This window comes from Lolium perenne, chromosome 1 (assembly GCF_019359855.2).
Source record: "Lolium perenne isolate Kyuss_39 chromosome 1, Kyuss_2.0, whole genome shotgun sequence".
Classification (NCBI taxonomy): domain Eukaryota; kingdom Viridiplantae; phylum Streptophyta; class Magnoliopsida; order Poales; family Poaceae; genus Lolium; species Lolium perenne.
The window spans coordinates 186,487,436-186,502,137 of NC_067244.2; the positions used below are offsets into that span (position 1 = coordinate 186,487,436).

Below are 14,702 nucleotides of genomic sequence, written 5' to 3' on the forward strand. Positions count from 1 at the left end.
ATAACACCCGATCATCACGTGATGCTTCGATACGACGAGTCTTAGCAACGGTGCATACTAAGGATGATAACTTCATGGATATGCGAATATTATTAGTGCCCCAATAGTTGGAGGATTGGGACGCCTTGCGTCTTCAACCTTCGTACACTCCCATAAAACTTATGAGTTTATGTTGTCTCACCAATTTATATTCTATCATCTTGCAATAAGGTCTTAGATATCACATATATCTCATACCTTGATTATTTCTGAAAAATAAATTTTCAGCTCCTTACTTTTCAAACAAATTTGAACTTAAAGTTTCACGGAGACAAGATAACTTTAGGTACTAATTGAAACCATAGCTTTTTGAATAAACAATGTGAGGTTTACTAAAAAGTTTGCAATAGGACTTAATCAATTCTTGATTCTTTAACAATACGGTACCAATCCGTAAAGTTTCTTGTCAGATTTTAACAGTATTTCTATCTCAATAACAAGACTAGCGCATGGTAGAAAACGGATGCCAATACTACAAAATTAATTCAAAATACTACTCAGACTATGTTTATGATAATTAGTTCATGTTTTAATCTAATTACTAATGAACTCCCACTTAATACAACATCCCTCATAGTTGTTAAGTGGTACACGATCCACATCCACTACACCAAAACCGATCATCACGTGAGATGATGTAGCTTCAATGGTGAACATCAACATGTTGATCATATCATCCATATGACTCGTGTTCAACCTTTCGGTTTCCGTTGTCCCGAGGCCATGTCTGTACATGCTAGGCTCGTCAAGCAAACCCAAGTATTCCGCGTGTGCAACATGGCTTACACCCGTTGTATATGAACGTTGAATCTATCACATCCGATCATCACGAGATGCTTTGAAACGACGAACTTTGGCAACGGTGCATACGAGGGAAGAACACTTTATTATCTTGATATTAATGTGAGGGATCATCTTATAATGCTACCGTCGCGATCTAAGCAAAATAAGATGCATAAAAGGATTAACATCACATGCAGTTCATATGTGATATGATATGGCCCTTTTGTCTTTGCGCCTTCGATCTTCATCTCCAAAGCACGGACATGATCTCCATCATCAATGGGCATGATCTCCATCATCGTCGTATGAAGCGCCAAGGTTCATGGCACCGTCTTCATGGTTGTTCACCTCATGTAGCGACTATTACAACTACTTTGAAATACTACTCAACATGAAAATTTAAAGACAACCATAAGGCTCCTGCCGGTTGCCACAATACAATAATGATCATCTCATACATATTCATCATCACATTATGGCCATATCACATCACCAAACCCTGCAAAAACAAGTTAGACGTCTCTAATTTGGTTTGCATATTTTACGTGGTTTAGGGTTTTCGAGAGAGATCTAATCTACCTACGAACATGAACCACAACGGTGATACTAGTGTTGTCAATAGAAGAGTAGATTGAATCTTCACTATAGTAGGAGAGACAGACACCCGCAAAGCCTCTTATGCAATACAAGTTGCATGTCGAACGAGGAACAAGTCTCATGAACGCGGTCATGTAAAGTTAGTCCGAGCCGCTTCATCCCACTATGCCACAAAGATGCAAAGTACTCAAACTAAAGATAACAAGAGCATCAACGCCCACAAAACCATTGTGTTCTACTCGTGCAACCATCTATGCATAGACACGGCTCTGATACCACTTTAGGATAACGTTGCATAGAAAACAAAAAATTTCCTACCGCGAACACGCAATCCAAGCCAAGATGCAATCTAGAAGATGGGAGCAACGAGGGGATGATCAAGACTAACCCTTGAAGAGATTCCAAAGCCTATAAGAGTAGGCTCTTATTGCTGCGGTAGACGATCACTTGCCGCTTGCAAAAGCGCGTAGAAGATCTTGATCACGGTGCCACAATCGGGCAGCACCTCCGTACTCGGTCACACGTTCGGTGTTGATGAAGACGACGTCCTTCTCCCCGTTCCAGCGGGCAGCGGAAGTAGTAGCTCCTCCTTGAATCCGGTAGCACGACGGCGTGGTGGCGGTGGCGGTGGAGATCTCCGGCGGAGCTTCGCTAAGCATATGCGGGAGAAGTGGAGGAGGAGAAGAAGCTAGGGTTTGGGGAGAGAGGGGGGTTGGGCGCCGGCCCTCTAAGGGGTGCGGCCAAGGCTGAGCCAAAGAGTGGCTGCCCCCCTCCCTCTCCTCCTCATTATATAGGTGGAAGCCCCAAGAGTTCTAGTCCAAGTCTTCGAATAAGACCCCAACACTAAAACCTCCCATATGTGGGAAACCTACTCAAGGAGGGAGTCCTACCCAAGGTGGGACTCCCACCTTTCCTTGAGGTGGGTTGGCCGGCCACCCTAGGGGAGTCCACCTTGGACTCCTCCCCTTTACGGTTGGCTGGCCATGCAAGGTGGAGTCCCTCCGGGACTCTACTTTCCATGGTGATTTCTTCCGGACTTTTCTAGAACCTTCTAGAACCTGCCATAAATGCACCGGATCATTTCCAAACTTGGAATATGACTTCCTATATATGAATCTTATTCTCCGGACCATTCCGGAACTCCTCGTGATGTCCGGGATCTCATCCGAGACTCCGAACAAATATTCGAACTCCATTCCATATTCAAGTTCTACCATTTCAACATCAAACCTTAAGTGTGTCACCCTACGGTTCGCGAACTATGCGGACATGGTTGAGTACTCACTCCAACCAATAACCAATAGCGGGATCTGGAGATCCATAATGGCTCCCACATATTCAACGATGACTTCAGTGATCGAATGAACCATTCACATATGATACCAATTCCCTTTGTCACGCGATATTTTACTTGTCCGAGGTTTGATCATCGGTATCACTCTATACCTTGTTCAACCTCGTCTCCTGACAAGTACTCTTTACTCGTACCGTGGTATGTGGTCTCTTATGAACTTATTCATATGCTTGCAAGACATTAGACGACATTCCACCGAGAGGGCCCAGAGTATATCTATCCGTCATCGGGATGGACAAATCCCACTGTTGATCCATATGCCTCAACTCATACTTTCCAGATACTTAATCCCACCTTTATAACCACCCATTTACGCAGTGGCGTTTGGTGTAATCAAAGTACCTTTCCGGTATAAGTGATTTACATGATCTCATGGTCATAAGGACTAGGTAACTATGTATCGAAAACTTATAGCAAATAACTCAATGACGTGATCTTATGCTATGCTTAATTGGGTGTGTCCATTACATCATTCATATAATGATATAACCTTGTTATTAATAACATCCAATGTTCATGATTATGAAACTAATCATCCATTAATCAACAAACTAGTTAAGAGGCATACTAGGGACTCTTTGTTGTCTACATATCACACATGTACTAATGTTTCGGTTAATACAATTATAGCATGATATATAAACATTTATCATAAACATAAAGATATATAATAACCACTTTTATTATTGCCTCTTGGGCATATCTCCTTCATGATATTCTCAACAGAAAGCTCATGCCTCTGATGTTTGAGAGAAGTGGCAAAGTTCCTCCATGAAGGAGGAAGCTTAGCGACAATGCATCCCGCGACAAACTTGTCCGGTAGCACACACTTGAGGAGCTCGAGTTCCTTTGCCATGATCTGTATCTCATGAGCCTGTTCTACTACAGATCGGTTCTCAACCATTCTGTAGTCATTGAACTGCTCCATAGCATACAGTTCACCCCCGGCATCGGCAGCACCAAACTTAGCGTCCAGTGCATCTCACAGTTCCTTCCCATTTCGTATGTGCAGATAAGCATCAACCAACTTGTCTCCAAGCACACTTAGAACGGCACCCACAAAGATTACGGTGGCATCCCCGAACGCTTTATCCTCTTCAGGAGTAAGCGGACCTCTGGGAGTACCTTCCGCAACCCGGTGCACGCCCATAGAAGTGAGCCACAAGAAGGTCTTACTCTGTCATCTCTTGAAATGAGAACCCGTAAACGGGCTCGGTTTGAGCGCAGCAGCAAAACCAGACGGTGAAAATTGCCTAAGCATATAAGGTTTTTGGATTGTTGGATTATTAGGCAATTTCCGTGTGAGTTTAATTACCGAAAGCAACATTACAGATGCACAAGCATACTTAACCATACACATCAGACTAAGCACATGCATCAGATCTGAACATGGAATAAGTAGCAGTGCAAGGTAGGAGAGGGAAATCACGTACATCGCGACCGGGAAGGTCGCACCAGCAGTAGCACCACCACCACCATGGGAGTTGTTGATGTCGCCCATGGTGTAGTCGTAGTCGTTGATGAAGCAGTCGCGCCGAGACGCTCCCCAAAAACCTTATCGCCCGTCTCCCGGTGCAGGATCTCAACGGACGGAGTTTCGGAGGCCTGCTCTCCCAGACGGCTGTGCACGCAGTCGCCGGGATGGGGAAGACTAGAGAGTAGCACAGCAAAAGGAACTTCACGAGAGAGAGAGAGATCTAAGAGCACTGTTTCCAGATCTGATCAGTCTCCTTGTATAGCCTGGAAGGAGACTTCACGTTATTAAGGGGCAGAATGGAGGTGTTGGCCTTGCCGTTTTAAGAGATGATCCTGCATGGTATCTTGATAGAGAAGTTAATTCGTCTCGTTTCCTACTCTTTGATAGCACTACAATATGGCACACGGGCCGCAACGACTTTATAGTCAATGACTGCCCGTAATTGTCACGCTTGAGCTAGCACGGCAAAAAAGGTCTCCAGAAATAACTACACCGGGAAAACTACAGAGCCAACATTTGTTCTGATCGGTACTTCATGATACGCCAAGCTCTATCATACGCGGGACCACAGTAAAAACTCCTCGGTCCATTGTTAGACAGCCTGAAGTAATAATGTCGTCGTTGGTACATCTTTTACGTCACCTAAAATAATCACAATCAACAATTCATAATCAAGTGTCTTCATCAAGATAGTAATTTTGATTTCATCAAGATAGTAATTTCGATATTATTTTCATAATATTACAATGAGATTACAACACAAACTAATTTAATAGATTTATTCACTTATCCTATGAATATCCAATGCAAAAGAAAAGAAAATAAGTAGAACAACAAGGATAAGTCCCCGAAAAAAACAAGGATAAGTGGTGAGAGTTTCTTCACTTGTCCTTTCTACATTTCTCCATTTACCCTAAGGATAAATGGAGGAACCTCCCTAATCTAATCTTGGGGGCCTCTCTATTCAGCTAGCTTCTACACAACACTATGACAGCGGTGCCAACATGACAGCATCCTCCGCGCAATGTATGACGACGGCAGTGACATGGCCGGTATCCCCCGTGCACGGTACTATCACGGGTGCGGTCCCTTCGTGCGCCGAACGCGATGATGGCTTCTAGATGCCTGCCATCCTCGGTGCATGCTTGGATCTTAAAAGGATAACAGAGATCGATTAGAATCAGGAACGGATATGCATGTGAAAGAAGAAGCAATACTGTTTATACAAGAAATGAAGACCATACTTCACAACCTTGAACGAAGGTGCATGACTGCGACTAGGAGAGGCTGCGCCAATTCGGGACATATATAGTATCTAGGGTTCGTCTTAGCTAGTGGGAGTCGATAACTATGAGTGTGGTGCGTATAGAAAGGGGACTGGAGAGTAGGCAGTGGTGGCTAAGAGTTCCTTGTATTATATCGGAACTGGGCTAGCAAGTGGCGGTTAGGTTTTTTTTATGGGCTTTAGAACTAGTGCGACTAGCTATTTGGGCCACGTATGCACAAACTGCCAATATAAAGACAATGCATGGCTTGGCAGAGATGGCCACACTTGTCAGCAAGACGTTATTGACAAGTCAGCGGGACGTGCTTGACCATTCTCTATTTTTGGCCTGACTTTTCACATCGCCTTACAATGAAGGACGCAACACTAAATGCCTTCCTTTCTCAACCGTGGCATTACCTCGTGTTGGGCTTGCCTGCCACCAAGCACGGCATATTTATCCACCGGTTTGCAAGCAACCACGGTGAAAATCTGTGCGCCAGCCTTGTTGGGCGCTGGGAACGCCCATACATTAGCCAATTATTTTTGCCAGCGATTGCAACTTGTGCCATCCAAAAAAGTCCGCCGGCTAAGGGGGGGCATTTTGTAGTGTACATCTGTTATATGATGGAAGATGTATACAAAAGATACTCTATGCATGTGAAGATAGAGAGATCTGGTTATACAAACTTTATATCGTTTGGCTTTAAAAAAATCTTAGATACACTACACTGTAGCAAGGAGGGAGTAACATTTAGCAAAACCCTGATTATATGTCATTTATTTTGTCATTCACTGCAAGAAGCAACATTTACCCCTAGTTTCGAAGATAAAATGTTGGATTGTCCATACATTGCAAATAAACTCTGTAGTGAAACTGGTGGACAACAGAAGTACTATGTATTTCCCTGAGGAACTCGAAGAATTTCATATATATTAGTGGTTAAAATCAAAGTGAGCTGATTCCACACCATGTTTGTGGTCCTAACTCAAACATACTCCGTATCAACTGTGTATAAAAACAGCTAACAATTCTCCAATTTCGAATGCAAATAGATAAACTTACCTTTTGACGCAGCAGTCTGAATTCCCAGGTCCATCTCAGCAGGAGAAATCTCATGGAGTGTCGTTGAGTTAATCAGTGTATGATCCAAGTCCAAAATAAGCGCCAGTTTTTCTTTCACGCAACAAAATTTTCACTTCAGACCCACGTAGCCTGTCCATTTCTGAAGTACCTAGCCTCAATCCCTGCATTTAAATAGTTCTTCAGAATCCAAGTAAAGCACTGATGGTACATCAAAAGGACAACTAGAAAAGAACAACAATTTCGAAAAATTTCAAAACCTAATCCTAGAGTGTATTAAAGAAAAGGGTGATCTTAATTTACTCCATCACCCCTCTCATGTTTAGAGAGAGAGGTCAGAGCTAAGAGGTCTATGTACCTTAGATTTGTAACTAAAAGCAACTCCTGAAACATCTGCATTTTGGCTTTTCGCACATATTAAGCAAAGTCCACAAATAAACCCAGGATGTGGAGGACATATTTTGACTTGAGCATCTTTAAATGAACCTGCTACATCATAAATTTACTAATTAAAGATACCATCTGCCATATCATGGACATTCAATGCTCAAGATATGATAAATGGAGCTGAATCAAGGATGCAGTAGAAGTAATATTTCCTTTCAAGTTTTAACACCTCATGAATCATGGTAGGATGCATGACAAGATACTTGTCAAACAAAAATAAAAAATAAAAATAACCAAACAGATATAAAATCATATGTGTGTTTTATATGGATCGAGTGGCAGGACTTATTTAGACAAGCTAGTTGGAGGCTGAGAGGTTCAGATCGCATAAGTCCCAACACGCCTACATAAATCACTGATAAAAATCCTAACATATACTCCTTAAAGGAATGGAGCATGTAACTTATAATTGCATTCGAGAACCAAAATTTCATGTAACGAGACTAAGAGGCATACCAACAGCATCTTCATCAGGCCTTATTGCTGCTCCTAGATCTTGGTGTTGCTCCCACTCTATGCCTTTTGGTACTGCGTATATTCATGCAGTTGAAATCAGTCAGATTCATAGTACAAAATAAGCAAGAGGAATAACTAAGAGTTCTTTTAGAGAACAACACCATCTCGTATTCTTCCCCCCTTCTCTCCGCTCTTTCAGTACCGAGTCCTTATGCTGGATCTACCTCGGTACATCTGAAACATTTGATGCAACAATTTTTGGGATGAATGAATTTTTTGCTACTATCTACACCGAATTTTTGCACTGGCTCACTACAATCCTACCACATTACATTTTCGTCCCAACTATTTTAGTGAATCCTTGATTGGGGACAATCCGGATATAGATACTGAACAACAGAAGACCAATTGGCAAGCCAAAATTCATGGATTCCAGCTGGGCCTGTTGCGATGATGGCAGCGAGTCTTATTTTCGCTGAAACATACAAAACTTACCTGAAGCTTCCTTGTGTTACTTAAACCACATCATCTTTACCATGTAACCTTCACTTTATGAGCCCATATGCTGAATATGAAACTAGGCTTAACCAATATAGAGACGTGCATAGCACAACAGAATGGATGGCTTTGCATTCCAATTGAATTTTAAGACCGGAGCAGTCTTACTGATTAGGTTGTTCAGAACTTCAGATGCAATTGACGTTTTATTCTATACAGTACATTAATTAGTATTGCTTGCCACATAAATATATTCAGATCCTTTGTACATATCACCACAGCAACCACTTATCTATGTACCGCGTCAACCTAGTCAACATTCGCAGTGATGTTCTGGACTTGATTGACTGGAGAAAGAATGGTGGCTCATTTGAAGAACGAAATGACCCCTGCGGTTACAGATCGATTGAAGGCCTGAGTGATGCTTTTCAAACAGTGGCAAGTCAACAGCTCGAAGATTTCTCTGAATGGCCGATTTGAGCAAGGAAGTGCATTATTCACAAAGAAGCTCCTGCACCACTAGGATAGCAAAGAGAGTCAGCTTCGTTGTAGCATTAAACCGGCAATTTCAGTCAACGGACTTAATTCCATATGATGTTTATCCTTTCAGTGTTGCACTTTCTCACCGAAAGTTTGTGTACCGCAGGCAAAGGAGAAGCAGTACAGATCTAAGACCTCTCCCGCCTCATCTTCCATGATTTGAACGAAATCAGGCGTTTACCCGATTCTCCAGAGAAATTCAGGCCCATGTTAACCCATATGTAAAAAGTTATCTTTCGTAGATCCACTTGTGCACCCTCTCCCAAAAAACGAAGTTAAACTTATGTTTCTATTCTAGTGTCCACGTCCATGTAATGTTTTTGCTTATTATGAGTGTCATATTATTGGCGTCGTCCATGTAATGTACACATCCTTAAGTGCCTGTAGTGCAAGAATGACGCATGACTTGTATGTTAACTTTTGTATGTACACATTCCTCCATCTCGCACAACTGCTGTTCAGCCCCGTATTCCGCTGAAGAAAAAAGATCGAGATTTCCTTAAAGTTAGCACAAATCATAAGTACCCAGACAGTGTTTTGGTATTTTCTAAGTAACGACGCAACAAAATTGACCTATTGTGCATCTAGGCAGGGGCGGACCCAAGAAGGCATGAATGGGGGCATAAGCTCCCACTCAAATTTCTAAATCTCTCTTAAATGTATGCAGATATATAAGAAAAAATCTTGAATCATTCAAATTTTCTTGAAGAGTGCCCCCACTCATATATTTGGCCTCCACTCAAACTTTCTTCTTGGTCCGCCCTGATCTAGGCAGTCTAAAACCGCCTGCAACCGGCGCATATGGCAAAGAGTTAAGTGTTTGTGGATGATTGGGCAATGACAAAACACAACTCATCAACTTGTTTAATATCTAAATGCTAGCGGACATCCTCCATTCCCCTTCTAGGTAATATTTTGCCTTATTCCATACGTTGAACTCATACCATCCGCCCATTAGCTCCATCTCTAATTTTATGTTACTTCAACAACAACGGGTGAAGTGACCCCCAAGCATACAAGGTATATAACTTACACATTTGTAATTAATATCAGAGCATGTTAGTAATCTATCGTACTGGATCATAGATCTTATAGCTGACAATGCAAGTCCTGAACTCTCCTGATATTGTGAGTACATTGATGAAATCGAATGACGACTAGAGCACACATACTAGTACTCCAAATATTTGCACAAGTTTGCCATTATGAATGATATCTACAAGCTAGCTCAGAACTTCTATGGCAACAGGATTGTGATCTAGTGCATTTCTAACCACCAAAAATTGCACGGGATCCGGTACTTTCTGAATCACCGTGACCGAACAATGGAGCCTGGTCCATTCTGAACCACTCAGAACAAGCATTCGGTCTTGTACGATTGTCATTCTTAGATCATAGTGTACAATGTAAAATGTTGTTAATTTAATGTTTTTGACACTCACTTCGTTAATTAAAATTGTAAAATATGACTGCTAAAATTAGAATTAGGTAGAACATGATTACAAAAAAATAACATTACGTCACTTTGATTAGTTGATGTTTGATTACTATTTTTTACGTTGACCTGTTTTTAACTATTAATGGTATAATGAAAATGCCCAATATGATTGCTACACATGAACTCGCACCCAATCTACTTACGTCATTTTGTTGTAGGGTGAATAATACTTTTTGTATATGCATTTATGCATACATGTTCGGCTGGTGAATATGTCCTTTATTTAAGTAATATATGTCAATTTGTAAAAGAAATAGTGCTTTTTTTTTCACTTAATAGACGTCATGAACAAACTATCAGCTGCCCAAATTTCTTATGTCAGTGTATAATAAATTAAAAATAGTTATAATGATTAATCATTAAATGATGATTGCCTCTTGAAATCACACAAACATCGCATCGAGGGTATGCAAGATTTTCTTCCCGTGCTTAAGTTCTTAGGATCATTTATAACGAGCCGAACAAGTCACAGTTATTTTCTCAAATATGCAACAACTACAAATCATTTTGTGACTCATAATAACAACAGATTGTTAACGTTCACATTCTAATTAGTTGTATGCCATAGTACTAATCGCTATCGTCTAATTCATATGATGATTCATTATCTACCTCATCATCTTTCTTCGATTCATCTTCATCTTCGCCTTCTTCATCCACATAAGCCAGTAGAGGGCATCGAATTCTCATGACTCCTTTGTCTTATGCATTCTTTCCCCTGTCCCTTCCCCTGCCTAAGCTAGAGCCACCTACTGCAAACGTTTGTGGTGGGTAGGGGCACAATGCCTTATTGTGACCTTCTCTAAGGCCACAATTGCTACACTCCCTTGTGCACAACTTTTCCCCCATGCACCGATGATTGGTTTCGCTACAACTTCAGTTCTAGAACACTTTGTGCTCGACTTTGGTGGGCTTAGAGTGATTGCCAAATGGACATCCTGGTCATAAGTGGCTAGCTCATCATGCAGTGACATCTCACCTGTAGAACTTTCTTCGAGTTGCTTCCTAATTCCTTGAGGATGGTCATGGTTCTTTCATAAGCTACTATTGACCCGTTTCCTGCTCAAACTTTTGCATAAGCTTCTCTGAGCAAGCTTGAATTGTTACCACTTTATGATCTGCCATCGGGTCCGGTTTGGGCAGCTATCATAAGAAAGGTCAACATGCGCATTCCTCGAGTACCTTCTTAACACATACTTGCTAGGGAGCTTCTAAATCTGCTTATTTATCAATACAATAATGAGGTATGAGCATAGAAACCGTGCACAATGAGATGGATAATTAATGTAAACTTGGTTAGAATCATGGTATTTCCATGTATTAAATTTGGGAGTTTCATATTTTATCTATCTGTGTGCTCCCACCCTCTGCACTCACAATTGTACTTCTCTTCCTCTTCATTGCAAACTAATTTAAACTCATGTTGTGACCATGGAAAAATAGGGCCTTCTCTGATGTTCCAACAACATAGGCCTCTTGGTATTTGTATAATACATCATGGACATAAATCCTACCCATTTGACGTTCCAGAGGGTAGTTTATTTTTGTATAGATTAGGCCCTACTTTTTCATGGTCACGACATGAGTTTAAAATAGTTAGAAATGAAGATGAAGAGAAGTACATTTGTGAGTGCAGAGGGTCGGAGCACACATCTAACCAGAATATTGATCTTTCAAATTTTACACATGAAAAATACTGTGATTGGGACCACATTTACATTAATTATGTGTCTCATTGTGCACACTGCTAAGCTCACACCTAATTATAGTATTGATAAATGAGAAGGTTCATAAGCTTCCCTATGTGTCCAAACTGAACAAGGTCATTAAGTGGTACGAATTCCAGCTTGATCAGAGAAGCTTATGCCAATATTCGAGTAGGGAGCAGATCAACAGTAGCCTATGAAAGAGCCATGATAGTCCTCAAAGAACTTAGGTAGCAGCTAGAAGAAATTTTCTAGATGAGATGCCAGTGCATGCTGAGCCATCGAATGATGATCAAGATGTTCATTTGGCAATCATTTTTAAAGCCCCACAAAAGTCGAGCACAAAAGGATTCTAGAACTGAAGATGGAGCGAAACCAATCATTGCCCCATGGGTGAAAAAAATGTGCACAAGGGTGCCCCTACCCACCACAAACGTTTGCGGTTGGTGGCTCCGGTGCAGGCAGGAGAAGAGGAAGGGCAAAGAAAAGAATGCGAAAAGCAAAGGAGTCAGGAGAGCTCGATGCCGTCTACAAGAAGATATGGATGAAGAAGTTGAAGATGATGAGGTAGATAGTGAATCGTCATATGAATCATACGAATCATGCGATACCAATTAGTACTACTATGCCATGCAACTAATTAGAATGTGAATGATCTGTTGTTATTCTGATTCACGAAATGATTTGTAATTTTTGCACATTAGACATAATAAAAATTGTTACTTGTTCTGGCTTGTAAATGGTCCTAAGAACATAAGCACGAGATAAATCGTGTTGTTTGTGTGATTTCAAGAGGCAATTATCATTTGATGATTAATCACTATAACTGTATTTAAATTCTATTAAGAAATTTGGGTAGTTGATGGTTTGTTCATGTGACATCTATCAAGTGAAGAAGAAAAGCATTGTTTTTTTACAAATTGATATATTATTTGAATAAAGGGCATATACATTAACCGAACATGTTTATTATTCACTCCACAACGAAATAAGTTCATATGTAGCTATGATATTCAGAATTTTGATTCTACATTAATAATATTTTTTTATCGTGATACTGTAGGGGAAGCCCCTAAGGTGTGATTTTATTTTTATCTATCTATGCACAAGGCATGGAACCAAAGTAGCAATTACATCAAGGGGGGAGGAAATGAAAAGAAGACAACAGTATGGAGCTATACAAAAGAGTGTAATAATAGCAATCAGACATGAACTAATCAAAACGAGGAGAATGTAAAAAAACAGTAACCATCTTTGGCATTTTTAATTAACGAGGACAATGTAAAAATAATTAAATTATAAGGCCGATGTAAGAAAATTTTCAATTGTATGCTATCATCTAAGAATGACAATCCTATCTTTAGTGTGTACAAGACCTTGTTCCGAGTTGTTCAAAATAGATCGGGCTCCATTGTTCGGCCACGGTTCAGCAAGCACTGGATCCAATGTAATTTTCGGTTGCTAGAAATGCACTAGATCACAATCCTATTGTTGTAGAAGTTTGGCGCTAGCTTGTAGATAAAATTCACAATGACAGACCTGTGCAATGTTTGTAAACATCCGTAGTACATATGTGTGCTCGAGTTCTCATTTGACTTCATCAATGTACTCAAAAATATCAGAAGAATCCAAGACTTGCATGGTAAGCCATAAGATCTATGATCTAGTACAATCCATTATTAACATTTTCTGATATTAATTTCAAATGTGTAGGTTATACCTTTTATGTTTGGGATCACATCACCTGTCATTGGAGAATTAATATAAAATTAGAGATGGGGGCTAAGCCACGAATGGTAAGAGTTCAATGTATGGAAGAAAGTGGCAAAATGTTCGCTAGCATTTATACAATACTAAACAAGGGGATGACTTGTGTTTTGTTTCGTTGGCCCAATTGTTTTTCTACGTGACATACAAAAATATCACTTAAAATACATATTTTTGGCATGTTGTACACATTAATGGCTCGTACATCTGGCTATTTATGTTGATTTGTTTGTTGTGAGTCAGTATTAACGTATTTGTTTGTATAGAAAAATATAATTTTATGAATGTAACAACATAAATATATGCTAATGAAGCCTGTAACTTATGATATCATTCAAAAACCGGAATTTCATATGAACAACACTTTATGGAAGAATTATTTTTAGTATACTGGCACTGAACATATTAAGAATGATAGTATGTAAAACGAGACTAACCTTTCGTACCAATGTCATCTTCATCAGGAATTACTGTTGGTATTGTGTTCCTCCACTCTACGCCTTTTACTAATGCATTTCATATAGTTGAGAGCAGTCAGGTTCATAGTACAAAAACATATCGAATCATCAAGGGTTCCTTCAGAACACAACATCATCATGTATTCTTCCCCTCCCTTCCATCTTTTCTCTCAGTGCTGAGTCCTTCTTGATACTTGCATACTATAGCTATTCTCTCAGTGCTGAGTCCCTTACATAGTAAAACATTTGATGCAGCAACTTTTCAGATGAATATGTTTTTTACTACTACCTACACCGTATTTTTGTACTGGGCGACTAAAATCTTAGCACAGTCACATTTTCCTTTGAACTATTTTGTTGAATCAATGATTGGACACAATCTGCATAGATGTTACTCAACATAAGACCAATTGGTAAGTCTAACATCATGGATTCTACCTATACCCTGAAGGGATAATGGCAGCCAGCCATATTTCTATTGAACCATACAAAATCCATGCTAAGCTATCTGAACCTTCGTTGTGTTAATCCGCATCAGATTTACAATGTAACCTTCATCTTATAAGCCCATATGCTGAAGATTATGGGTTTCAGCATTCGATATTACTTTCAAGGCAGGAGCGGTCTTACTGATTAGGTTGTTTAGATGTGTATTTCTCAGCCCGTAATCTCAAATTAAGATATAATCAAGTGGCATCGCTAGATACCTGCAAACGATGCTTGCAACAGTAAGC

General features: G+C 40.2%; 1 long non-coding RNA gene across 1 annotated transcript; it reads right to left on the reverse strand.

Moving 5' to 3' along the window:
• Window positions 1-4,971: 4,971 nt before the first annotated feature.
• On the reverse strand, window positions 4,972-11,377 carry LOC127315815 (uncharacterized). Its single transcript, XR_011745721.1, has 5 exons — window positions 7,663-11,377; window positions 7,502-7,573; window positions 6,957-7,084; window positions 6,581-6,762; window positions 4,972-5,401 (listed from the first exon to the last, which is right to left on the reverse strand). It is a non-coding gene; the product is annotated as an uncharacterized lncRNA (long non-coding RNA).
• Window positions 11,378-14,702: the final 3,325 nt, after the last annotated feature.